The sequence below is a fragment of the Prionailurus viverrinus genome, chromosome D3 (assembly GCF_022837055.1).
Source record: "Prionailurus viverrinus isolate Anna chromosome D3, UM_Priviv_1.0, whole genome shotgun sequence".
Taxonomy (NCBI): Eukaryota; Metazoa; Chordata; class Mammalia; order Carnivora; family Felidae; genus Prionailurus; species Prionailurus viverrinus.
The window spans coordinates 20557766-20582497 of NC_062572.1; the positions used below are offsets into that span (position 1 = coordinate 20557766).

General features: G+C 44.1%; 1 protein-coding gene, 1 long non-coding RNA gene, 1 pseudogene and 3 gene segments (V, D, J or C); 1 reads left to right on the forward strand and 5 right to left on the reverse strand.

Moving 5' to 3' along the window:
* Positions 1 to 24732, reverse strand: part of LOC125148931 (immunoglobulin lambda variable 5-37-like) — a 1027427-nt gene that overhangs the window by 476404 nt on the left and 526291 nt on the right.
* Positions 1 to 24732, forward strand: part of LOC125148968 (uncharacterized) — an 863358-nt gene that overhangs the window by 475240 nt on the left and 363386 nt on the right. The gene's annotated exons all lie outside the window — the stretch shown is intronic.
* Positions 1 to 24732, reverse strand: part of LOC125148944 (immunoglobulin lambda variable 5-37-like) — a 657272-nt gene that overhangs the window by 471620 nt on the left and 160920 nt on the right.
* The window catches only part of LOC125148935 (immunoglobulin lambda-1 light chain-like), an 899300-nt gene that overhangs the window by 452253 nt on the left and 422315 nt on the right, over positions 1 to 24732 (reverse strand). The gene's annotated exons all lie outside the window — the stretch shown is intronic.
* Positions 1 to 24732, reverse strand: part of LOC125148936 (immunoglobulin lambda variable 5-37-like) — a 647249-nt pseudogene that overhangs the window by 443720 nt on the left and 178797 nt on the right.
* LOC125148937 (immunoglobulin lambda-1 light chain-like) overlaps positions 1 to 24732 on the reverse strand; it is a 498673-nt gene that overhangs the window by 439393 nt on the left and 34548 nt on the right.

A 24732-nucleotide genomic window follows, 5' to 3' on the forward strand; every position in this document is an offset into this window, starting at 1 on the left:
GCGAGGGGCAGGCTAGCTCTGGCCAGCCCAGGCCTGGTTTCCACCACCCCCTCCTCAAAAATGAGAGGGATCCCCCCACCCCCACTCGAGCCCCTCACTAGGCCGCAACCTTCTCACCACTATGTACCCCTTAGATCCCTAGAATGGTCTCAGATGTTGAGTTAGGGACCCTCACTCATGGGTTTTCATTAGTGGGGCTGGGGAGCCCTGTGACCTGGGGATGTGTCCTGCTGTCAGCACAGCAGAAAGAAAGAGGCCCTGGACCAGCCACATCCCATCGTTTGAAAAGATGGAGAAGTTCCTTCTCCCCCTGACCCCATTTTCCATTAGAGGCATGTTCATATTCCTGGTCTCACCTTGTATTCTTCTCCTGTACATCCCTGGTGGGGTTGCAGGGGTTCCATCAACAAAGACCATGGACAAAGGGATTGAGAAGAGGCTGCTCTGCATGGACAGAAAGACAGAGGTCAGCTCCCTGGGACACATATCTCAACACAGCTGTTTCAGGAGGACCTGGGGCTGGAACCCTGACCTGAAGGTGAATGGGTCTCCATGAAAAGGGCAGAGCTTAGGGTGGAGCTGGGACCTGGTGGGAGGAGAGACTGAGGAATAAATCCAGGGGGTGGGGTCTGGGGGTCCCAGGTGACCCCAAAAGTGCGCTTTGAGTGGCTAAGCTGAGGCTAAGTGACAGAAAAGAGGGGTTTCACAAAGTCCTGTTTCCATAGGGACCCTCACATCAGAAGATGACATGGACCACCCATTAGACTGGAAAATACTTTGGTAGTGGGGTGTCCTGAGGAGGTATTCTAGGAGAGGCCTGGGGACCCACACAGCTGCCTCTGACTGTCCCCAGCACCTACCTTCTCAAGGAAAATATTCAGAAAACTTTTCTACTTCTCTCTGTCTCTCTCTCTCTCTCAAACACATAGAGAATTGTCAAGTGAATCAGTGGTGATGGGCACGTGTACTATAACATTTCATACCATGAATGATACTGACTTTGTTGTAAACATGGTAACTGTCTCATTTTGTCCTAAAACTTCCAAGTGTCCCATAAATTCTGTGTGTGGTCATTCCCCTTCCTGTGGCTAATTTTCTTGAACAAATCATAAAAATGTGTGTGACTGGGTGTCTATTTCTTACCAAAGACACACATCTTACATTTTTGGGGTTATCTAAAATATAACATTAAAAATAATTATTTATAGGTATATGTCATGTAACATATAATTATTCACCGACCCATTCACCACAACAGAAATGCACTGTGAAAAATATCGTGATATGTTTTTCTTAATTTCTCAGTGAAGAAGCACCTTTCATACACACAATGACAGAGAGATGGCTCGTGAGTCCATAGAGACAGAGGACACTAAGTACAGAGACTTAGCTGCACGCAGAAAAGAAGTATGTAATATCCATAATGATGAGAAGCATTTATATAAATTCATAATTCTATTCTTGCATAAATATGACTTACTAAATTTAAACTTCTAATAATGCTCCTTTATATTAAGTGTACAATATTATTTTAATTGATTATTCTATTATTAAATAATAATTATTAAATAATTATGTTAATTATATAACATTAATTATTTTAAAAGTTTATTTATTTATTTTGAGATGGGAGGCGGGAAGCAGAGAGAAAGAGGGAGAGACAATCCCAGGAATGTTGCACACTGCCAGTGCAGAGCCTGATGTGGGGCTTGAATCCATGAACCGTGAGATCATGACCTGTGCTGAAACGAAGGGTCAGATCCTTAACCAACTGAGCCACCCAGGCACTCCTTATCACTGATATTTTGTACCCTTTGCTCTTTTTGATTTAAGCTGGAACAAATTATAAATTGTTTTAGAAGTGTCAAATGACTCAGGAGTGGTAGAAATGGATGGGTAAGGTATGTCAAGTCAAAAATGTGCCTGTGTTTATTGTCAACAAGCCAGCTTTTGTCCTCTTCACCCTGAAATTTTCTTTCTCAACCACAGTTGGAGAGGGCAGGTCATTTTCCAACAAATAACTTGTTTTGAAAAACAGAGAACAATAATTGTGACACTGAGATTCCCTTTTGAAACAAAATATTTAGTCTTCAATGACACGTTCCTAGATGTAGACATACACTTAAATAGACAACAGCATGTGGACCCCATAGTGTGGGGCATGTGATCACTCTGGAAATTGAGGGTGACAAGGTAGGACACAGGCTAGTTCTTACTGGGCCTGGGAAATCCCACTCACAGTGGTTTTCCTGGGTCCTGAGTGGGCTCAGCTGTAGGAAAGTCACACCCATGGGATCTACTTCACCCCTTTCCCTGGAGCAAGCTCAGAGTTTTTCCAGTGATGGTAGAGCCCCCCCCCATTCACCCTCTTACGTTATACAAAGTGGTTGTCAGTCCTTAGGGCCCCATACCTGACCCTCAACCCAACCTGTGCCTGACACCCCTCACTCTGACATCCCAACTGAAGGTTCAGGCACCCTGTCAGTTTGCCAGGCCAGCTCCATGCCTGCCATTCCTCCTGGGCCTGAGTCCTCACACAGCGCCTCACAATGAGTCCCTTTGTCACTGGGCCACCATCCTCCTGGACAGTGCTCAGCACAGGAGTCTGGGAAGGAAGCGAAGTGCTCTGCCCTGACCTTACAAAGAGCACACTCTATGCCCTAGAAGGTCTGTCAATTTGCTGGAATGGCCCAGGGACATCTGACCCGAGAGAAGCTTTCTTAGGGACAATTATTTTTCTTCCTATTGATTAATAATAATAATATCACTCCAGAGGTTCTGGTCGTATGAAATATGGATCAAAAAGCATAGTTTTGTTGTCATCATGAGTTTTCTTTTTGTTTTAAGTTTTCCTAAGACATCAGAACATTAAATGGGAAATTGAGAGGAGATCCAGAGTGGATCAGAATCTACTTCCAGGTGTAGCTGATGTTAAAGGACATACAACCCACTAAGTTGAAATTTCTGGTTGCCTTTATTCATCCATTCAGGAGCCTGGCAACATCACATCTGACAAAGAAGGTGCTTAGAGGAGTCCTAGGAAATGGAGGCTTTCATAGGGAGAAGCTGGGCGGGACAAGGAAGGTATCAGTCAGAGAAAGGGTTGTTTCTGGCAAGGTCACCTTCCCTTAGGGGAACGGCAGGGAATCCCATCAGGCAGATTACATCACTCGTGCTGACCGGGAAATTCCTGATGGTTTGGCTGAAAACTCAACTCCTGGAGAGACTGAAACTACAGGTAGGTTAGGTATGAAGTCTTTGTAGAACTTAATATAAGTGACTCCATTTTGGGCCTGTTGTTTCTTCTTAACACTAGAATATGTCAAAGTTATTTTATTTTAAAATGGGGAAGTACCCAGAGCAGTCCGAGGATCCAAGGAGGGGCAGAGAGAGAGAGAGAGAGAGAGAGAGAGAGAAGCAGGGCTCAAGCTCACCCAAAGCAGGACTCAAACACACCCAATGTGGGACTCAGACTCAGGAGCCGTGAGATCATGACCTGAGCTGAAATCAGATGCTTAATGACTGAGCCACCAACGCGCCCCCTAGAGCAATCTGACGTTTTTGTCCAACTTCTTCATCTACTTCTATCACTGTGTCCGTCACCAACATCAAATGACTGACAGTAATAGTCTGCCTCATCCTCTGATTGAAGCCCGGAAATGAGCAAAATCCCTGCATTGGCAGAGGCATCTTTGGATCCAGAGAAGCGGCTGGGGACCCCAGAGTCTTGATGCTTATTTGAGTCTGTTACATAGGTAAGGAGGTAACGAGGAGGGCTCCCTGGCTTTTGCTGGTACCAGAATATGGGGTAAATATCAATCCTTTCACTGTTGAGGGTGCAGGTGAGTCTGGCTGTTGTTCCCAGAGATGCAGAGAGGGAAGGTGGCTGGGTCACCACAAATTGGGAGATGGAACCTGCAAACACAGACATGCATGAGTGATGGGGCAGAAGCCTGGGTAAATTTCTTCAATGCTCTGAGTCAGAGGGGCTGATGCAGGCTGGGAACTGAGAACTTGTCCCCAATGCCTATCCCTACCTGTGCAGTGACAGAGGAGCACTAGGAGGAGAGGAGTCCAGGCCATGGTGACACAATTTCTGGTGCCCACAGTAAACCTGACTGCCCCTGGCCTCCTTTTGTCTTCTACCCTCTGCCGCAGGAGGGGCTGTCCATGCAAATAGGTTCCATCTAGTGACTGCCCAGCTCCTCCCTAAGCCCTGGTGCTGGAGCTCAGCTCACACCACACACTGAAGAGGATGGTGGTTGATTTCACCCCTGGGGAGAGCCCTGGGAAGAAGCATCTGTTGAGACAACACACAGGTCCCTCCTCAGGGAACTCTGCCACTCCAGAAAGGACATAGCTGCTAAGTTCCCAGCAGGGAGACCTGGTCTTCAGGTCCAGGCTCCTTTGAGCAGCTGTGTAGGCTGTCTCACAGAGCCACCTGCCAGTCACAGACCCAAAGCCCTGAGAGCCCAGCTGGTTTCTGCAACTCACCAGGTCCCTATCTATTCACACATCTGTGATCTGATTTACTGATAGTGTGATTCCATAGTGCTGTCCATGATTACTGTAGTGTTTTTCACTCTCAGAAGGAGTCCTGGTCTATGTGAGATGCAAAAGTTCACCTAAATTACAACATAAGTTGCTGGCACTCCAGAGATGATACTGCAAACATCATATCTCTCCATTTGTATGCAATTTAGAATATTGACATATGTAGGTAAGCATGTTTACACAAACTCTGGATCTTGAAGATTTTCTTCTGTTTTCTTCTGAAAGATTATAGCTTTATGTTTTACAGTTAAGTCTAGGATACATTTAATGATTTCTTTTTTTAATAAGAAGAGAGGCTTAGGTGAAATTAATTTCCCCCTATGGATATCTAATTGTTCTGTGGTCATTTGTCCAAAAGGCTATCCTTCTAAAAGATTTTTTCAACTTTGTCAAAAATAATTACCTACAAGCCAGCTTTGGACACTTTGCATGCTGGATCTCCTCCTTTTCCTGTGCTGGTTATTTGTGGTGACCATGAAGAAGACCCTGAACCCCAAAGCCAAGGTGGCCCAAGCCCAGGTGGCACAGGTGGTCAACATCAGAGTGGGCCTGGGGCTACAGAATGTGCTGAGGACCAGCTTGGGGCCTAAGGTAATTGTTCCCTGACCCAGTAGTGTAAAGTGGTTAGGGTAAAGCCAAGGGCCCACATCTGTTGTCTTAGGGTTAGATTGTCTATCTCATTTAGATCCCCCCTTATGCCCTTGATAATGGGGGGAGGGTGCTCATAAAGGATTTTATAAAGGGAGAACCCCATCTGCTTCTTTAGCCTCCCATTTGCACTTGCAGTCTGCCTTCCTGAAGATCCCTTATCTCTCCCTGCCTAATGTTAACCCTTTCCTTATTTATTTCTTCCCTGGAATAGGGCCTATAACTGCTGTTAGGGAACAGGGACGATGACCATTCTGGCTTCTTCAAGCTGATAATGGATGGTGTAGGGGTACAGCAGTTAGAGTCTACCCAAGGGTCAGTCGAGTGGCCCACAGTATGGTTTTACAGGAAGGCTGGCAGGCATGAGGCGGCATAAACATTAGCAGACACAAAGAGAAAAACACAAAGTAAAGATTATACTGCCCAACAAGATGGCATCTTAAGATAATGCGTATAGTTTATCAAACCTGTCAAACAATCTAGGAGAGACCCTGACTTTGTAAACAACATATGTCAGAGAATCTCTCATAACCCAGGTGATGGAGGAGCAGGAGCAGTAAGTAATCAATTTTCAAGAGTTTGGCCCTAATTTAATTAAAAAAATTTAAAGCATCTAATACTTGTGAGGTGTTATTTAGAGTCTTGCTGAGTATAAGAAGACAGTTTGCTTTATTTTGAGATGTAAAACTTTTTATGAGCCAGGAGTTCTACTAGAGAAAGAGTCAAAGCAGCCATTTACCACTAATTGCAAAATTTTAGGTAATCCAAAGCTGGGTATTATTTTATAAAGCAGAACTTTTATTATTTTTTGTGCCTTTTTTGTCTTACAGGAGAAGGCCTTTATGCAGTTAGTAAAAGTATCAATCCACACCAACAGATGTTGGAATTCCTTAGACCTTGGCACGTGAGTGAAACCTAATTGTTAGTCTTTCCTGGATAGCCTCCAGTTCCTTGGTTGCCTGGGAGAGCAAGTTTGTGGTTGGAAGGCTTGTTTTTAAGACATACTTTACAGACTGATACTATTTGTAGAACTGTCCTTGACAAATTTTTTTCCCAGTAAACATCCTTTGGACCATTTGATAAGTTTTGTCCCTCCCTGAATGAAAGGCCTTATGCTGTGTCTTAATGATCTTTTAGCTCTGTGAGCTTGGTAATGCTAATTGCCCTGCTCTGTTTGTAACCATTCCAAGGGCTGGAGACAGTGTCTAGGAATCAGACCCCAGTATATTATTATTTTTTGGGGGGGAAGAGTAGGTGGGATTGAGTCTCCTTTAATAATTGATATAGCAGGCAAACTATTTTCTTGAACCCTGGTATCTACAGCCTACGATATCCAGTAATTTCCAAAAACTCACATAATTGTTTATCTTTCCTGGAGTTAGTAGCACCACAGTCTCTAATTTAGTTATAATGTCCCTTTCTAACAAGGGAGTAAGGCCCTCTGGCATTATCAGGAAAGAATGAGAAAAATTAGGTTTCTCCATATACATCCTAGGGGCTGAGAGAAAAATTTAGTTAGAAGTTTTCTGGAGATGCCTCTAATCATCATGCTGCATTTGGATAGTTAGTCTGGAGTGGAAAGGAGGACAGAAAAGGTAGTTCTGGTGTTAAGAAGGAAATCAACCAGTGTTTCTTCTACATTTAGAGTTACCCGAGGTTCTGGGTTTCTGATAGTTGCTTCAGGGGAGCCACCGTGAAGAGCCCCAGGCCTTGGTCCCTTCCAGGGACATTGGTTATCCGAACCCTTGCAGATAGAGGTCCCCAAGGGCATTCAGATCTCCAGTGATTGTCTCCACGTAAGGGACATGGCTTATGGGGTTTTCATTTTGGTTGTCCCCTCTGAGGACATTCTCATTTTAGTGTTCGGAACGGCTATATAAATGGCACTCGGTGCCAGGACCTCAGGAAGTCCAGTATGACGTAGTACATAAGACCACAACTAAGACCTCAGATTTTTTTTTTTAGCCTCCTTTTCTGTTTTTGGTTTTGTTTTTTTCTTATACCCAATTGGCAGCTCATAAGAGCTCCTCCAGGGTTCCTTCAAAGCCAACAGCCAATTTTTGCATTTTCTCTGAATATCTAGGGCTGATTGAGTGACAAATTTGTCCTGAGGGGTGTCAGGGGAGATAGCCATATATTTAATGAGAGCCTCCCTCAACCTCTCCAGGAAGGCCATTGGGCTCTCATTTTGTGTTTGTAAAATAGTGGCTAATTTAGCATAATTTAAGGGCTAAATCTTAGATTTCCTTAATTTTTTTTCAACACATCTGTCTCATTAAGAGTCTGATTTAACAAAAGCATTGTATTTTTCCAGGTCAACTCAAAAACATACATAATATTCTGAAAAGTCTTTATATACTTATCCAATCAGAAAATTTACCTAGATCTTCTTTTATCTGTCTTAAACCTTGTAATGTAAAGGTTTTTTTCTTTTGGCATTCTAGCTTCTTGTAAGGGAAACATGCCTGTTACATTACGGGGAGGGCCTGGATAAGGTGGGTAGCAGGGAGCAGAATTGTATTATTTTTTTAAATATAGATTGAGGACCCGAGGAGGAGGAGGTTGAGGTGGAAGACTTCCCTTCCTCCTTCTCTAGGTCTGTTTTGGATACAGGGACCTTAATTGTTTCCCCTCCTGATTGCTGGACTTTAGAAAGGGTTGCCATTAAATTAGGATCCACCTTACATTGCTTATATGTATCTCAATTTTTTTCTTAAGGCCCCAAAACAGTGAACATAGGGGAATCCTCCCCATTCCCCTTCACATTTGCAAAACAAGTCCAATTGTAGGATAGTATTGTCACTGATATTTCCCTCTGGTGGCCAGGCTCCTCTTCCAATTTGTATTGGGGCCAAGCCTTTGTGCAGAAGAAAATGAATCATAATGCATTCCAGTGGCCTTGGTTGGGGAATTACCCATCTATAGGAAAAAGGAAGAAAAGTTGTCCCTTATCTCATTTTCCTATAGCTGGCCAGGAGAAACCTCATCTCCTGGCTCTGCATTTTGGCTAGCTATGCCACTGGCAGCCAAAAGCCCTGTCAGTCTCATGAGGTGCTGGGAGTACTCATTCTTACCCAGGCTTGACCCTACCTCTGAGAGCTGACCTGGTCTTTCCTGTTTTTTTTTTCTTACCCCTCCATTTCCTACCTGCAAGACCTTGGAGGGTATGGTTTGTGACCAAGCAAGGTGTCATAGGATGCAGTAATTTTATTTGTTTTGTCCAACAATAACATATATATATTGATCATTGGCTGTTGAGGGAGGGTGTTAAAGGGCTAAAGTCAAGGTCTATTCCCCTGCCTTTTCCAACAATGCCCACATAAATATGTTTCAGCCATGTGGATGTCCATTTTTGGCATACAGTGGGCTAAGTTTAGTAACATGGCTCCCATGTATCTTAGTAAAAGTCCTTCATTTATCATCCCTCCCTCATAGGGCAGAGGCATCCATTCCTCTGCTAAACAGGAACAACACAAATGTGGAGGATTTGGAGGCCGGCACCAAGGGTATTGCCATCATTTTCCCAGCCTTTGGATAAAGGAGGAGGAATTTTAATCCTAACCCAGTGTACTTTTAAAATCCATTTATTTTAACCTTAATCTGTCCTGACCGCACATAAAATTTCTTTTTAAAGATTTCCCTTCATGAACCTTCTACAACTTTTCTTTGCATTTAGATTTTGTCCCAAGCCATTTCTCTCCAAATAACCAGTCTCATTTAGGACAAAATTACTTTCTTTTACCTTCAACAAAAATAGATTTCCGTTTCTTATATCTGCTACTTTTCTACATACAGAGTTGCTTTTCTTATTTTTATCAGTTTTAACTATATTTAGCAGAATTTTAACTCTTAGAAATCTTAGCCTCCAGTGAAAACTAAATAGTAACCAATTGTGAATTCTACATTACATCAGAATTTTTTTTAGATGGCAAACTTACGAATCCATTAAGCATAAAACATATTTTTCCACAGATCCAAATATCCTTGGTTTCTCTGCAACAAGTCAGAAGCACAAACCCACATCTAGTAATTAGTGCTTTAGCTCCTTATCTCATTAGATATCCAATGAATTCAATCTCAATTTATCATGTAAGCAAAACTTTAATGTTTTAGGTTACCAAAGACTTTGAAAGCTATCTTAACAATTACCCGTGAAAGCCTTGAGACAGACCAATAACCATCGTTTTAAGTCACCTTTTTGCTGACAAATTGCAACAGAGATAATAAGAGTTTATTTGACCTTTAGAAACCCTTAAGTAGAAAAACATTTTATGTATTTAATGCTGATAACTCTAAAGACATTTATATTCTATTTTATTTTATTATTTAAAAAACTTTTTTCAATGTTTATTTTTGAGAGACAAAGAGAGACAGAGCTGGAGTAGGGAAGGGGCAGAGAGAGTGGGAGACACAGAATCTGAAGCAAGCTCCAGGCTCTGAACTGTCAGCACAGAGCCCCATGTGGGGCTCAAACTCCTGATCCGTGAGATCATGACCTGAGCTGGAGTCAGATGCTCAACCGACTGAACCGCCCGGGCGCCCCAAGACATGTCTATTTTAAACCAACAAACTTAAATCCATTTAAATACCAAATATGTTCCGTCTGTGTCTATTTAAAAGTTAATAAATTTGTGTCCCACTGGGTATTTTTAACTGAGGCACCAGTGGGGAAATCTGAAGTGTGGGGTCTTCGCTCCAAGACCTCTAGGGTAGGAGGAGGAGCTGATGGTTCCTGAGGCATCGAGGAGCCTGTCACGCAGGCTGACCCCCAGGTAGTGCAGAAAAGGAGGAGTGGAAGAGAAGGCAGAAGAGGAGAGGTGGCCGCAGAAGGCAGAGAAAGAGAATTCCCTGTTTGAAATCTTGTCAACTCAGACAGAGGAGCAGACTCCAGGTTTCCTTTCTTTTGTTTTGTTTTCAACTAGGGGAATCACGCTGTCCATGTCAGTCCAGAGAATGCAGGGAATTTCCCTGAAACAAAAGGAGTTTTGGCAGCTGCTTGGGAATACTCCTTAAAGTCCCCGTTCTGAGGTAGAATAACCAGAGACGGTTGGCTCTAATTATCATAGCCACTGACCCAGGAAATGAACTAGAGACAAGTCCCCACACACAGTCACATGGTGACTCCAACCCACCGCCCAGCCCTTAGAGTTTGCGGCTTCATTCCTCATCCCTTGTGGAACTACTAGGGCAGCTCTGGGTGGTGATCAGGCTCCCTTTCTGCCTCTTGGGGCAGGTCTGCCAAAACGAACCCCGGTTCTTACCAGTCTGATGGGTAGTGCTCCCTGAGCTGGTTCCTGGGCCTCACAGGTCCTGTTGGCACACATGGGGTCCTTGCCCTGGCTCATGGAAGGGCAAGTCTGCAGATCAAGTGGTCCGCTGGCACCAGGTGCGGCTCCGAGGTTTGTATCCCTGATGGCAAAGGAGGTGGAAATGCACCGTCTCTGAATCCCAGACATGAGCCCCCAAGTAATGTAGCAGGATTCTCCCACAGAGTTGTGACACCAAGGGTTTTCTTTCCAGGAAGCAACTTTATTCCTGCCGGCATCACTCAGTTGGGTTTGTACCCAAAGAACTGAGGACTGAACGCCACGTGGCATAATTTTTTTAAATATATTTTTTACTTCTTTTTCTCCCATACATGGTAACACACAAACATGTAGTCTGATTAAGTGGTCTCACGTTACAAGGTTGTGAGGGATGTTGTCACTTATGCATATAGTCAGGTTGCCTTGAGGCTTTTTTTTTCTTTCCTTAGGGAGAGGATCCTACCATACCTCACTTTGCCTGAGTGTCTTTGGAATTTCCATGTCTGTGTGGATTCTCTCTATGTGTGCTATTAAATCTTTCTTTTGTTAATTTGTCTCATGTTAATTTGAATTTTAGTCCAGGTAGAAGGATCTTGAAATAGACAGAACATCCTTCTTTTACAACAGTGGTACAGGAGACAAAGCAGGAAGGAAAGGCTGAGGTTTTTCCTTTAAAACTATTAATTATTGTTAATATATTCCAGACCCTGAGGAACGTGCAGTTGGGCTCTATTCCTTCATCTGTGTGTGTTCCTGGGACACCTGTGCTGTCTCAGGCAATAGCATAATCTGTGTGCCAGTCCTTGCTCCTCAAGGACAGGTCTCACCACAGAGGAATGTCCCCTACAGGAGCCTCCACAGAAGCTTCTCAATAAAGGAGGCTCAGAGATTTTTGTCTCACTTCCTCCTTATCTGAGTCACTGTGAGTAACAAAAACTGCTCCCACTGCCATGATCTGTGGCACAGTAATAGCCTCGTGCTCAAGCTGCAGCCCAGAGATGAACAGAAGTCCTGCATTGGCCGAGGCATCCTTGGATCCAGAGAAGTGGCTGGGGACCCCAGAGTCCTGGTGTTTATTTGAGTCTGAGTGGAAGCTTGGGAGATACCGGGGAGGGCTCCCTGGCTTCTGCTGGAACCAGTTTATGTAGTAGCTGCCAATATTGAAGCCACTGCTCAGGGTGCAGGTGATTCTGGTTGTTCCCGGAGATGCAGAGAGGGAGGACAGCTGGGTCAGCACAGGCTGGGACAGGGAACTTGCAAACACAGACACTCATGGATGATGGGCTAGGGGCCAGAGTAAAGCTTCTCAGTATCTGAGCCAGAGGGGCTGATGGAGGCTGAGAACTGTAACGTGGTACCTGAAGCCTGTTTATACGTGTGCAGTGAGACAGGAGCACAAGGAGAACAGGAGTCCAGGCCATGGTGACACAGCCCCTGGTCCCCACAGTGGGCTGGGCTGCTCCAGGCCTCTTTGTCTCCTCCACCCTCTGCCACAGATGGGGCTGTCCATGCAAATGAGGTCCATCCAGTGACTTCCCAGTCCTTCCGTGAGCCCTGGTGCTGGAGCTCAGCTCACATCAGGCACTGAAGAAGTTGGAGGTGGCTAAACCCTTGGGGAGAGCTCTGCAAGGAAGCACATGTGAGACAACTCAAAGCCTCCAGGCCTGGCTTCCTCTGAGTGAATGGTACTCACTAAGCAGCTGTGTATGGACTGCAGGGCTGTCCCACAGAGCCCCCTGTTGATCTCATGTAGAAAAATAAAAAATGAAAAAAAAACCTTGTAAGAGATAACTCCTATTAAAAGTAGATCAATACATACCTGCTTAAGAAGATACAAAATTGGCTCTACCAGAAATACATTGAATGAATATACCAGTTTTAATAGGAAAATGGAAAATGTTCGCGTCAAGTAGAAGCATGTGCTCTAAAGAACAACTGAGAGCAAGGGAGAGTCCATGACCATGGAAGTGTTGAAGCCAAAGGACTTTGAACCCCAAAAGTTGAGGAGGTGAAAGACAGTCACGCCTCCAGGAACCCACCAGGACAACCTAATGGGCCATAGGGCTACTTCAATGAACAAATCAAAGCACACCAGGTGGAGGGTCCAAAACATCACTACAAGTAGGGAGATAAAGTAATCAAAGTCACAACAACAGAGAGCAAGTAACACTCTCCAAAAAACACCTCCTGAAAGGCCAGGCCCTGGACAGTGTATGACCCCTTTTAATATAATAGTGCTTGCAGGTGCAGGGCACATAACAAGATTTTCAAACACATAAGAGACAGAAAACTAGTCTAAACGATGAAACAGAAAAATTCTCCTCAAAAGAAATTCCAGGAAGAAATGACAGCAAAAGAATTGATCAAAACAAATGTAAACAATATAACTGACCAAGAATTTATAGTAGTAATCATAAGATTAATCGCTTGGCTTGAAACAAGCATAGAAGATAGGAGAGAATCTATTGCTGCAGAGATCAAGGAACTGAAAAATAGTAATGATTAATTAAGAATGCTATAAATGAGGTGCGAAATAAAATAGAGGCCATCACAGCAAGGATTGAAGAGGCAGAGGGGAGGATAGGTGAAATAGAAGATAAAATTATGGGAAAAGAGGAAGCTGAGAAAAATAGAGATAAAAAGATTCCGGATCATGAGGGGAGAATTAGACAACTAAGTGATTCAATGAAATAGAACAGTATCTGTATCATAGGCGTTCCAGAAGAAGAGAGAGAAAGGGGCCAAAGGTGTACTTGAACAAATCATAGCTGAGAACTTCCCCAATCTGGAGAAGGAAACAAACATTGAAGTCAGGCAGGCACAGAGAACTCCCTTCAGACATAACTTGAATCGATTTTCTGCACAACATGTCATAGTGAAACTGGCAAAATACAAAGATAAAGAGAGAATTCTGAAAAGAGCTAGGGATAAATGGGTCTTAACCTACAAGGGTAGACACATAAGGGTAGTAGCAGACCTATCTACTGAAACTTGGCAGGACAGAAAGGAGTGGGAGTAAATTTTCAATGTGATGAATAGGAAAAATATGTTGCCAAGAATCCTTTATCCAGGGGCGCCTGGGTGGCGCAGTCGGTTAAGCGTCCGACTTCAGCCAGGTCACGATCTCGCGGTCCGTGAGTTCGAGCCCCGCGTCAGGCTCTGGGCTGATGGCTCAGAGCCTGGAGCCTGTTTCCAATTCTGTGTCTCCCTCTCTCTCTGCCCCTCCCCTGTTCATGCTCTGTCTCTCTCTGTCCCAAAAATAAATAAATGTTGAAAAAAAAATTAAGAATCCTTTATCCAGCAAACCTGTCATTCAGAATAGAAGGAAAGATAAAGATTTTCCCAAACAAACAAAAACTGAAGGAATTCATCACCAATAAAGCAGCCTTACAAGAGATCCTAAGGGGGACTCTTTGAGTGAAATTTTGCAAGGACCACAAAGAACAAGAGACATTACTACTACATTACTACTGAAGTAGTCATACTTATATCAGACAGACTATGTTTTATTTATTTATTTTTATTTAAAAAAAATTTTTAACGTTTTATTCATTTTTGAGACAGAGAGAGACAGAGCATGAACGGGGGAGTGGCAGAGAGAGAGGGAGACACAGAATTGGAAGCAGGCTCCAGGCTCTGAGCCATCAGCCCAGAGCCCGACGCGGGGCTTGAACTCACGGACCGCGAGATCGTGACCTGAGCTGAAGTCGGCAGCCCAACCGACTGAGCCACCCAGGCGCCCCAGACAGACTATGTTTTAAACTAAAGGCTGTAACAAGAGATGAAGAAGTGCATTATATAATAATTATGGGGTCTATCCATCAAGAAGAGCTAACAATTATAAATATCTATGCACCAAATTCGAAAGCACCCAAATATATAAAACAATCGCAAACATAAGCAATCTTATTGGTAAGAATGTGGTATTTGCAGGGGACTTTAATACTCCACTTACAACAATGGACAGGTCATCTAGACAGAAAATCAACAAAGAAACAATGGACCTGAATGATACACTGGACCAAATGGACTTGGAAGATATATTTAGAACTTTTCATCTTAAAGCAGCAGAATACACATTCTTCTCGAGTGCACATGGAACATTCTCCAAGATGGATCACATACTGGGTCACAAAACAGCCCTCAATAAATATAAAAGAATTGAGATGCATACTTTCAGATCACAACGCTATGAAAGTTGAAATCAACCACAGGAAAAAGTTTGGAAAACATCCAAATTCTGGAGGTTAAAGAACATCCTACTAAAGAATGAATGGGTCAACCAGACAATTAAAGAAGAAATTTAAAAATATATGGAAACAAATGAAAATGAAAACACGATGGTCCAAACCCTTTGGAATGCAGCAAAGGCAGTCCTAAGAGGAAAATACATTGCAACCCAGACCTATCTCAAGAAACAAGAAAAATCCCAAATACAAAATCTAACAGCACACCTAAAAGAACTAGAAGCAAAACAACAAAGAAACCCCAAGGCCAGCAGAAGAAGACAAATAATGAAGATCAGAGCAGAAATAAACAATATAGAATCCAAAAAAACCCAGAACAGATCGATGAAACTAAGAGTTGGTTTTTTGAAAAAATAAACAAAATTGATAAACCTCTAGCCAGGCTTCTCAAAAAGAAAGGAGAGAGGACCCAAATAGATAAAAGCACAAATGAAAATGGATTTATTACAACTAATCCCTCAGAAATACAAACAATTATCAGAATACTATGAAAAATTATATGCCAACACAGGACAACCTGGAAGAAATAGACAAATTTCTAAACACCCACACACTACCAAAACTCAAACAGGAAGAAATAGAAAATTTGAACAGACCCATAAGTAGTGAAGAGATTGAATCAGTTATCAAAAATCTCCCAACAAATAAGAGTCCTGGACCAGATGGCTTCCTTGGGGAATTCTACCAGACATTTACAGCAGAGTGAATACCTATCCTTTGCAAGCTGTTCCAAAAAGTAGAAATGGAAGGAAAACTTCTGGACTCATTCTATAAAGCCAGCATTACTTTGATTCTCAAACCAGAGACCCCACAAAAAAGGAGAACTACAGGCCAATATCCCTGATGAACATCGATGTAAAAATTCTCAACAACATAATAGTGAATTGAATTCAACAGCATATAAAAAGAATTATTCACCATGATCAAGTGGGATTCATTTCTGGGCTGCAGGGCTTGTTCAATATTCACAAATCAATCAATGTGATACATCCCATTAATAAAAGAAAGGATAAGAACCATATGATCCTATCAATAGATGCAGAAAAAGCATTTGACAGAATACAGCATCCTTTCTTAATAAAAACCCTCAAGAAGTCGGGATAAAAGGAACATACCTAAACATCATAAAAGCCATGTATGAAAAGTCCACAGCTAATATCATCTTCAATGGGGAAAAACTGAGAGCTTTCCCCCTGAGATCAGGAACACGACAGAGGTGTCCACTCTCACCGCTGTTGTTTAGCATAGTGTTGGAAGTCCTAGCATCAGCAATCAGACAACAAAATGAAATAAAATCATCCAAATTGGCAAAGAAGTCAAACTTTCACTTTTTGCAGATGACAAAATAATCTACATGGAAAACCTGAAAGACTTCACCAAAAGACTGCTAGAACTGATACATGAATTCAGCAAAGTTGCAGGATACAAAATTAATCTATAGAAATTTTTATACACCAATAAAGAAGCAACATAAAGAGAAATGAAGAAATCGATCCCATTTACAATTGCACCAAGAACCACAAAATACCTAGGAATAAACCTAACCAAAGATGTAAAAGATCTGTATGCTGAAAACTATAGAAAGCTTATGAAGGAAATTGAAGAAGATATAAAGAAATGGAAAAACATTCCGTGCTCATGGATTGGAAGAATAAATATTGTTAAAATGTCAACACTACCCAAAGCTATCTACACATTCAATGCAATCCCAATCAAAATTGCACCAGCATTCTTCTCGAGGCTAGAACAAGCAACCCTAAAATTTGTATGGAACCACAAAAGGCCCCGAATAGCCAAAGTAATTTTGAAGAAGAAGACCAAAGGGGGAGGCATCACAATCCTAGACTTTAGCCTCTACTACAAAGCTGTAATTATCAAGACAGCATGGTATTGGCACAAAAACAGACACATAGACCAATGGAATAGAATAGAAACCCCAGGATTAGACCCACAAAAGTATGGCCAACTGATCTTTGACAAATCAGGAAAGAATATCCAATGGAAAAAAGACAGTCTCTTTAACAAATGGTACTGGGAGAACTAGACAGCAACATGCAGAAGGAAGAAACTGGACCACTTTCTTACACCATTCACAAAAACAAACTCAAAATGGATAAAGGACCTGAATGTGAGACAGGAAACCATCAAAACCCTAGAGGAGAAAGCAGGAAAAGACCTCTCTGACCTCAGCCGCAGCAATTTCTTACTTGACACATCCCCAAAGGCAATGGAATTAAAAGGAAAAATGAACTATTGGGACCTTATCAAGATAAAAAGCTTCTGCACAGCAAAGGAAACAATCAACAAAACTAAAAGGCAACCAGTGGAATGGGAAAAGATATTTGCAAATGACATATCGAACAAAGGGCTAGTATCCAAAATCTATAAAGAGCCCACCAAACTCTACACCCGAAAAACAAATAATCCAGTGAAGAAATGGGCAGAAAACATGAATAGACACTTCTCTAAAGAAGACATCCAGATGGCCAACAGGCACATGGAAAGATGCTCAACGTCGCTCCTCATAGGGAAATACAAATCAAAACCACACTGAGATACTACCTCACTCCAGTCAGAGTGGCTAAAATGAACCAACCAGGAGACTATAGATGCTGGGGAGGATGTGGAGAAACGGGAACCCTCTTGCACTGTTGGTGGGAATGCAAACTGGTGCAGCCACTCTGGAAAACAGTGTGGAGGTTCCTCAAAAAATTAAAAATAGATCTACCCTATGACCCAGTAATAGCACTGCTAGGAATTTACCCAAGGGATACAGGAGTGCTGATGCTTAGGGGCACTTGTACCCCAATGTTTATAGCAGCACTCTCAACAATAGCCAAATCATGGAAAGAGCCTAAATGTTCATCAACTGATGAATGGATAAAGAAATTGTGGTTTATATACACATGGAATACTACGTGGCAATGAGAAAGAATGAAACATAGCCTTTTGCAGCCATGTGGATGGAACTTGAGAGTGTTATGCTAAAAGAAATAAGTCATGCAGACAAAGACAGATACCATATGTTTTTATTCTTAGGTGGATCCTGAGAAACTTAACAGAAGACCATGGGGGAGGGGAAGAAAAAAAAAGAGGTTAGAGAGGGAGGGAGGCAAAGCATAAGAGACTCTAAAAACTGAGAACAGGGGCGCCTGGGTGGCGCAGTCGGTTAAGCGTCGGACTTCAGCCAGATCACGATCTCGCGGTCCGGGAGATCGAGCCCCGCGTCGGGCTCTGGGCTGATGGCTCAGAGCCTGGAGCCTGTTTCCGATTCTGTGTCTCCCTCTCTCTCTGCCCCTCCCCCGTTCATGCTCTGTCTCTCTCTGTCCCAAAAATAAATAAACGTTGAAAAAAAAATTAAAAAAAAAACTGAGAACAAACTGAGGGATGATGGGGGTGGGAGGGCGGGGAGGGTGGGTAATGGGTTGAGGAGGGCACCTGTTGTGATGACACTGGGTTTGTATGGAAACCAATTTGACAATAAATTTAATATTTAAAATAAATAAATAAAATAATATTTGACATGTCAAAAAAAAGTCATTTGAGGCTGAAATCTTTAAGTACAGATGACTTTTCTAAGTGCTCCTGGATGGTTCAGTTGGTTAAGTGTCCCACTTTAGTTCAGGTCTCACTCTCACGATTCATGACTTTGAGCGCCACATCAGGTTCTGTGCTGACAGCTCAGAGCCTGGAACCGGCTTCAGATTCTTTGTCTCCCTCTCTCTGCTACTCCTTTGTTCATGCTCTCCCTCTCTCTCTCTCTCTCTCTCAAAAAATAAATAAACATTAAAAAATTCTTTAAAAAATGAATGACTTCTCCTACATCCTAGAGTGATTCCTAGGACATAAATTCTTCTTTAATGACCCTGTGTTTTTCAACATTACTGTGGCAACAGACAGGAGATGATGGTATAGGTTCATGAAGTGATTAGTGGGAAGGGGAGGCCGGATAAGGGGAAGAGTGGAATTTGGGAAAAGAAACGACCCTGGGCCTGGAGATATAACATGACATTAATGAATAAAGAACATTCAGGAGGGTCACTGACAAAGAGAGTTCCAAGTGTGGGAAAACCAGAAGAGTTCATTTCTGACTCTTAGTAGTAAGCTTTGTGTCTTTCAGAGGCAGAGTCACAGTGGCATTGGAATCAGGCAGACAGTGATCTGACTCCCTGTGACCAGGACCCTGTGTGGTGGGGACACTCAGCAATGACACAGAGGTGACTGAGGGAGCCTGAGAGCAGGAGCAGCCCCATATGGACTGTGTGGAAAAAAAGGAGTGGTTCCAGTACTTGCCCCTGAGTCTGTTCCTCACCCAACAGAGTGAAAGCAAAAGAAAAGGTCTCAGGTGCATGGTGGTCTAGAAATGGTCACCATTAGGGTTTCTGGAAAACTTTGTACCTTCTAACAACCTCGGGGAATAAGAGGCCATCATAGTAAGCATATGTGTTCTGCTTTCTATTTCTCATGGGACTGTTTGCATTGCAGGTCAGAACCTCGTGCCACTGAGGGTGTGTTGGGCTGGAGTTGATCTGGTGCAGGGGCATGAGAATGGTCTGGGGGCTGAGCTGTAGTTTTATGAGACGTAAAGACCCTGGCCTGTGTCCCCTGTGCAGATTGTCCATAGTCCATGCTCCGACCTGAATAACACGGAGCATGGAGGGAAGATGATACAGGTGGCTGGGACTTCTTTGGCGAAGCTTCCATCATTGTCTTCTACCTTGAACCCAAATCTCCCAAATACACGGTTAGTCAGTGAGTCCAGGTCCCACCAGACAGTCACTGTGTTACCCAAAGCAATAGGTGTCCCTTTCCCGGTTGCCATGATGGTGTCAGGGCAGAGGGCGGGGTGGTTTGATCCAGTCATCCTGAAAGCTGGGGTTTCTTACCAGTGGGTCAGTAAGGGCCGGTCTCTGTCATCTAGACGTTATGTTGTGTGGACATTACCTGGGACTGCAGACACATTTTCCCCATGTGGGAAGTCAGTGTGAGACACAGTACATTTGGCTTATGTGTCCTCTTTCTTCCCCAAGATGGTGTCAGCTCTCTGAGCATGGGGACCCTCCCTGTCATTTCTGTACTGTGATCTGAGCCCCGAGCCCACATAGGTCATGTAGTGAGGGTTCTCTCAATGCCACACATGTAGAGCATGTGGAGGGTTGACTCAGGATACTGAATCAGACAGAGCTATACTCTGTGTTGCTGGTTCTGTCCTGGTGCTTTGATATGGACTGAACTGTGTCCCCGTAGATTCCTATACGGAAACCCACACTGTGACTTCATAGACTTTATAGAAGAGGTAGACACAGCATGGGTGAGCACACGTGGAAATGCCATGTGAGGAACCAGGACAAATGTAACCATTTGCAAGACAAGGAGAGAGACCTCAGGGGACATCAAACTTGCCACCACCTTGAACTTGGACATTTAGCCTCCAAAACTGTGAGAAAATAAGTATCTTTTGATTTGCTCACCCAGTGAGTGGTATTATGTTATGGCAGCCCCAGAAGGCAGGCACAATCCTAAAGGATTCTGTCCCCAGGGCAACCGGCCCCAGCATCCAGGAATTTGTGCTCAGTATGCATAAAACAGAAAATGTCCTCCTACAAAGACAGGGTTTGGTGTCTGAATTGAGAGGACAAGGACACATACTCAAGAGAAAGTTCACTGGTTTGGGTTTCAGACCTCAGTTTTAGGGAAGCAGCTGTGTTGGCAGAAGGTGGAGGCTCCACAAGGAAAGCGCATCAGTGTGGGGACAGCAGGTTTTTGTCTCACTTCTCCATGGGCCTGGAGCTCTGTGTGAGCTCTCAGACTATCATCCCATGCTGAGCAGTAATAATCAGCCTCATCCTCAGCCTGGAGCCCAGTGATGGTCAGGGTGCCTGTGCTGCCAGACTTTGAGCCAGAGAATCGTTCAGGGACCCCCAAGGGTCTGCTATTATCCCCATAGATTATGGTTTTGGGGGTTGTGCCTGGGAGTTGTTGGTACCAGCTCACATAATTGCTACCGATGTTGGAACTGCTTCCAGTGCAGGAGATGGTGACCCTCTGGCCCAAGGAGCCTGACACCGAGGATGGCTGAGTCAGTACAGACTGGGCCCAGGACCCTGGAAAATGGAGAGACACAGACAGGATGAAGCTGGGGTCTGGACACAAGAGGGTGGAAGCAGGGCCCACATGTCCTCTCAGTGCCCCTTCCGCTGTCCCCACATCCAATCACCTGTGCAGTGAGCGAGGAGGGTGAGAAGGACTGGAGACCAAGCCATGGTGGAGACCATCACCAATCCTGTCTTCTGTGCCCCACAGCTGAGCAGACCTCCCCTAATCTGTCCCTTTTCATCCACTGAGAGAGGGCGGGCCTGTCCATGCAAATGATACCCCAGCTCTCTGACCCCTCACTGCACCTGAGTCAGGTGCCTCTGCCTGTGGATGTCAGGGGGTGGGCAGAGGAATGGCTGTGTGGGGACAGGTTGTGCAGAAGTCACAGTTATGAGTCTCAGTAGAGGGCACAGGCAGTGCAGGTGGCAGGTCTCAGGTCTCATCACCCCTGAACCCTCAGAAATGGGTCCTGTGAGCCCCCTTGTGTCCAGACTCAGAAACATCATTGTGCAAAATGGTAACCAGAGCCCATAAAAGCAGCTCCTGTCCCCCATTGCTTTGTCCACTGCCCCTTTACTAGGACCAGGCCAGGTATCCTTCTGGGTAGCCTCCCATATCCTCAAACCAGACTTTCTGCTCTACTCAGACTCCTCCAGAAAAGCCAGGCCATGTGTCCCTGTATGTTTCATGGGTCAGGACTGAGGTGGTATTTCTACAAAAATGCCACTTAGATCAGAATCATGTCCAAAGCAATGATGAGTACCAATGGACACGTGGCCCCTTCTGCATAGGATTCTGTGTTCTTTTCTATTATGTGCTTCCTCCCTGGTTTCCAGATCTCTCCTGCTCTGAGGTTCCCACAGCCTGAACAGAAGCTCTCCTTCTGTCCTCAGTGCTGTGGGAAGGAACAACTGTGTGTATTCCTAAGGTCACTGTGCAATAAAAATCTTTGTCATATGTCACTATGTCTGCTTATTTAAGATGACAGTTCTCCACACACTGTGGTTAGTGATTCCCTCCCAGGATCTGTCCCCCAGAACACAGATACGAGTCTGCAGGGGTCCTGTGTGTGGCACTGAACACAGAGCCCAAAGGGCAAACCTGCAGGAAGTTCCAAGAGGGAAGGAGTGACCGCAGTAGGTTCTCTGACAGGCTTCCAGTGATACGGTTTATGTGTTAGTCACCACTTAGCCAAGTGTGCACTTTAGAAATGGGCAGAAAACATGAACAGACACTTCTCTAACGAAGTCATCCAGAAGGCCGACAGGCACATGGAAAGATGCTCAACATCGCTCCTCATCAAGGAAATACGAATCAAAACCACACTGAGATACCACCTCACACCAGTCAGAGTGGCTGAAATGAACCAGTCAGGAGACTATAGATGCTGGAGAGGATGTGGAGACATGGGAACCATCTTGCACTGAGGGTTGCAAACTGGTGCAGCCACTCTGGAAAACAGTGTGGAGGTTCCTCAAAAAAATTAAAAATAGATTGACCCTATGACCCTGCAATAGCACTGCTAGGAATTTACCCAAGGGATACAGGAGTGCTGATGCTTAGGAGCACTTGTACCCCAATGTTTATAGCAGCAATTTCAACAATAGCCAAATTATGGAAAGAGCCTAAATGTCCACCAACTGCTGAATGGATAAAGAACATGTGGTTTATATATACAGTGGAATACTACTTGGCAATGAGAAAGAATGAAATCTGGCCATTTTCAGCAATGTGGATGGAATTGGAGGGTAGTATGTAAAGTGAAATAAAACAGTCAGAGAAAGACAGATATCATGTTTTCACTCTTATGTGGATCCTGAGAAACTGAACAGAAGACCATGAGGGAGGAGAAGGAAAAAAAAAGTTCGAGAGGGAGAGAGCCAAACCATAAGAGACTCTGAAAAACTGAGAATAAACTGAGGGTTGATGGGGGGGTGGGAGGAAGAGGAGGGTGGGTGATGGGCATTGAGAAGGGCACCTGCTGGGATGAACACTGGATGTTGTATGGAAACCAATTTGACAGTAAATTTCATATTAAAAAAATACAACAAAATAATTTTAAAAACTAAATGAGTGTATGCTTCTGTAAAAAAAATTTCTCTCAGTGACATTGATTGAAACTCAATGACAATGTTCTTATGAAAATGCAGATACAATCACTAGGATACTTTTCACAGATCTGTATTTACTACAGAGAAAAAGAGATAGAAATTGTGGGAACAATGTAGAAGGGATGCTTTCTCTTGGAGGTTGAATAGGAGTCGATAAAGTTTTTCAAAAATCATGTTTTCTTTGTCATTAGTATAGTATGGTGGAATTTTTCTGCAGGTAGGAGAGCCCGACACGATGTCCAGTGAAATCCCATGAGGGACCTATTTCTATGAACTCCAGAACCATCTCTGTGATGCAATTACCAAGCACTGAGGGAGCTTCCAGGAAAGAGCGATTTGGGGTCAGACTTGTCTCTGGGGTGAACACAGCTCTACCTCTGTTCTTTGTGTCCAGCATATTCAGGATAGAAAAAAAGTTCATTCAGACATCCATGAGTAGAGGAATGAATTTCTATTATCTGAGGCCAACGAGGCTGAAAACTTTCTGTCAAAGATTCCATATGCGACTGGTGGAGAGATGGCGATAAGGGGAACTGTGTCCGTGAGGTCACTGTCACTGTGGCCCTTGGGTGGGACAGAAGAATTTTCAGGAGAGATCCAGAAGGTGCAGGTGTCGCTGGAAAGACTGAAGCACAGACCCCCGCATGTTCTCATGTACCTTGAGCTCCGTGGGAGCATCAGTGAAGCTGCTGTCCCAGAATCAATGAACTGATAAGCCTTGTGGGCTGGCTGGATCCCAGAGATTGTTGGGGACTGAGCTGCCCATGGGGACAGAGAGTCTCCTTGGGATTCCTGAGCATCAGCCTTGACCCAGGAGAGCAGGTGTTCAGAGCTGCTGTCCCAGAATCAATGAACTGATCAGCCTTGGGGGCTGGCTGGATCCCAGAGATTGTCGGGGACTGAGCTACCCATGGGACAGAGAGTCTCCTTGGGATTCCCGAGCATCAGCCTTGTCCCAGGAGAGCAGGTGTTCAGAGCATGTGCTGGTTGCCCTTGTGACAGGACCCCAGTCACACTGGATGTTGCTGGTGTTTCTGATGATGGGGATTCTGTCTCCTGGGATTCTGACCCTGGTGGTACTGTTTGAGTACATGTTGACTATGATTTCTGGAGAGAAAGAGAAGCTGGGAAACTGAAGAATCTAGGACACTATACACTCAGAGGAGAGATGTGTGTGTGTGTATGTGTGTGTGTGTGTGCATCTGCGTGTGTGTCTGTGTGTGTGTAAGACAGAGAGAGAGAGAGAGAGAAGAGAGAGAGAGAGAATATGCTCCATGTATCCTCAGGAAGTCTTTCCTTCAGAGGCCAACTACGTAGACAAGTGTACCCCTGTCCCTCTAATGTCCTCTCTCCGCTCCCTGAGTGTTGTTCTCCATGCAAATCCATCGCTGGGGCTGGCTCTTTAAAGAGCCTCCTGTGTTCTGGAGCTTGGAGCTAAAGAAGGCTAGTGTCTTGAAGGTCACTTCCCTTGCACAAGGATGGAATGTACACAAGGAAGAGGAATTTGGTGCAGATTAGTTCTGATAGGAATTCCATTGAATCACGAATTTGGATCTTGGGGATGGGTCTTCAGTCCATTTTCACCCCAACAGATACATATCCCACATCTGTGGGTTCAGGTCTCAGGAAGCACAAGACAGGGGTGACAACACAGTCCCTTCCTCCTGCCCTGCACAGCACAGCCACCCCCCACTATGCCCCAAGGTTCCTGGATGCCTCCTTGGTGGTGACCATGAAAGAATGCCTTTTTTATTTTGGAAAAAGGCTAAT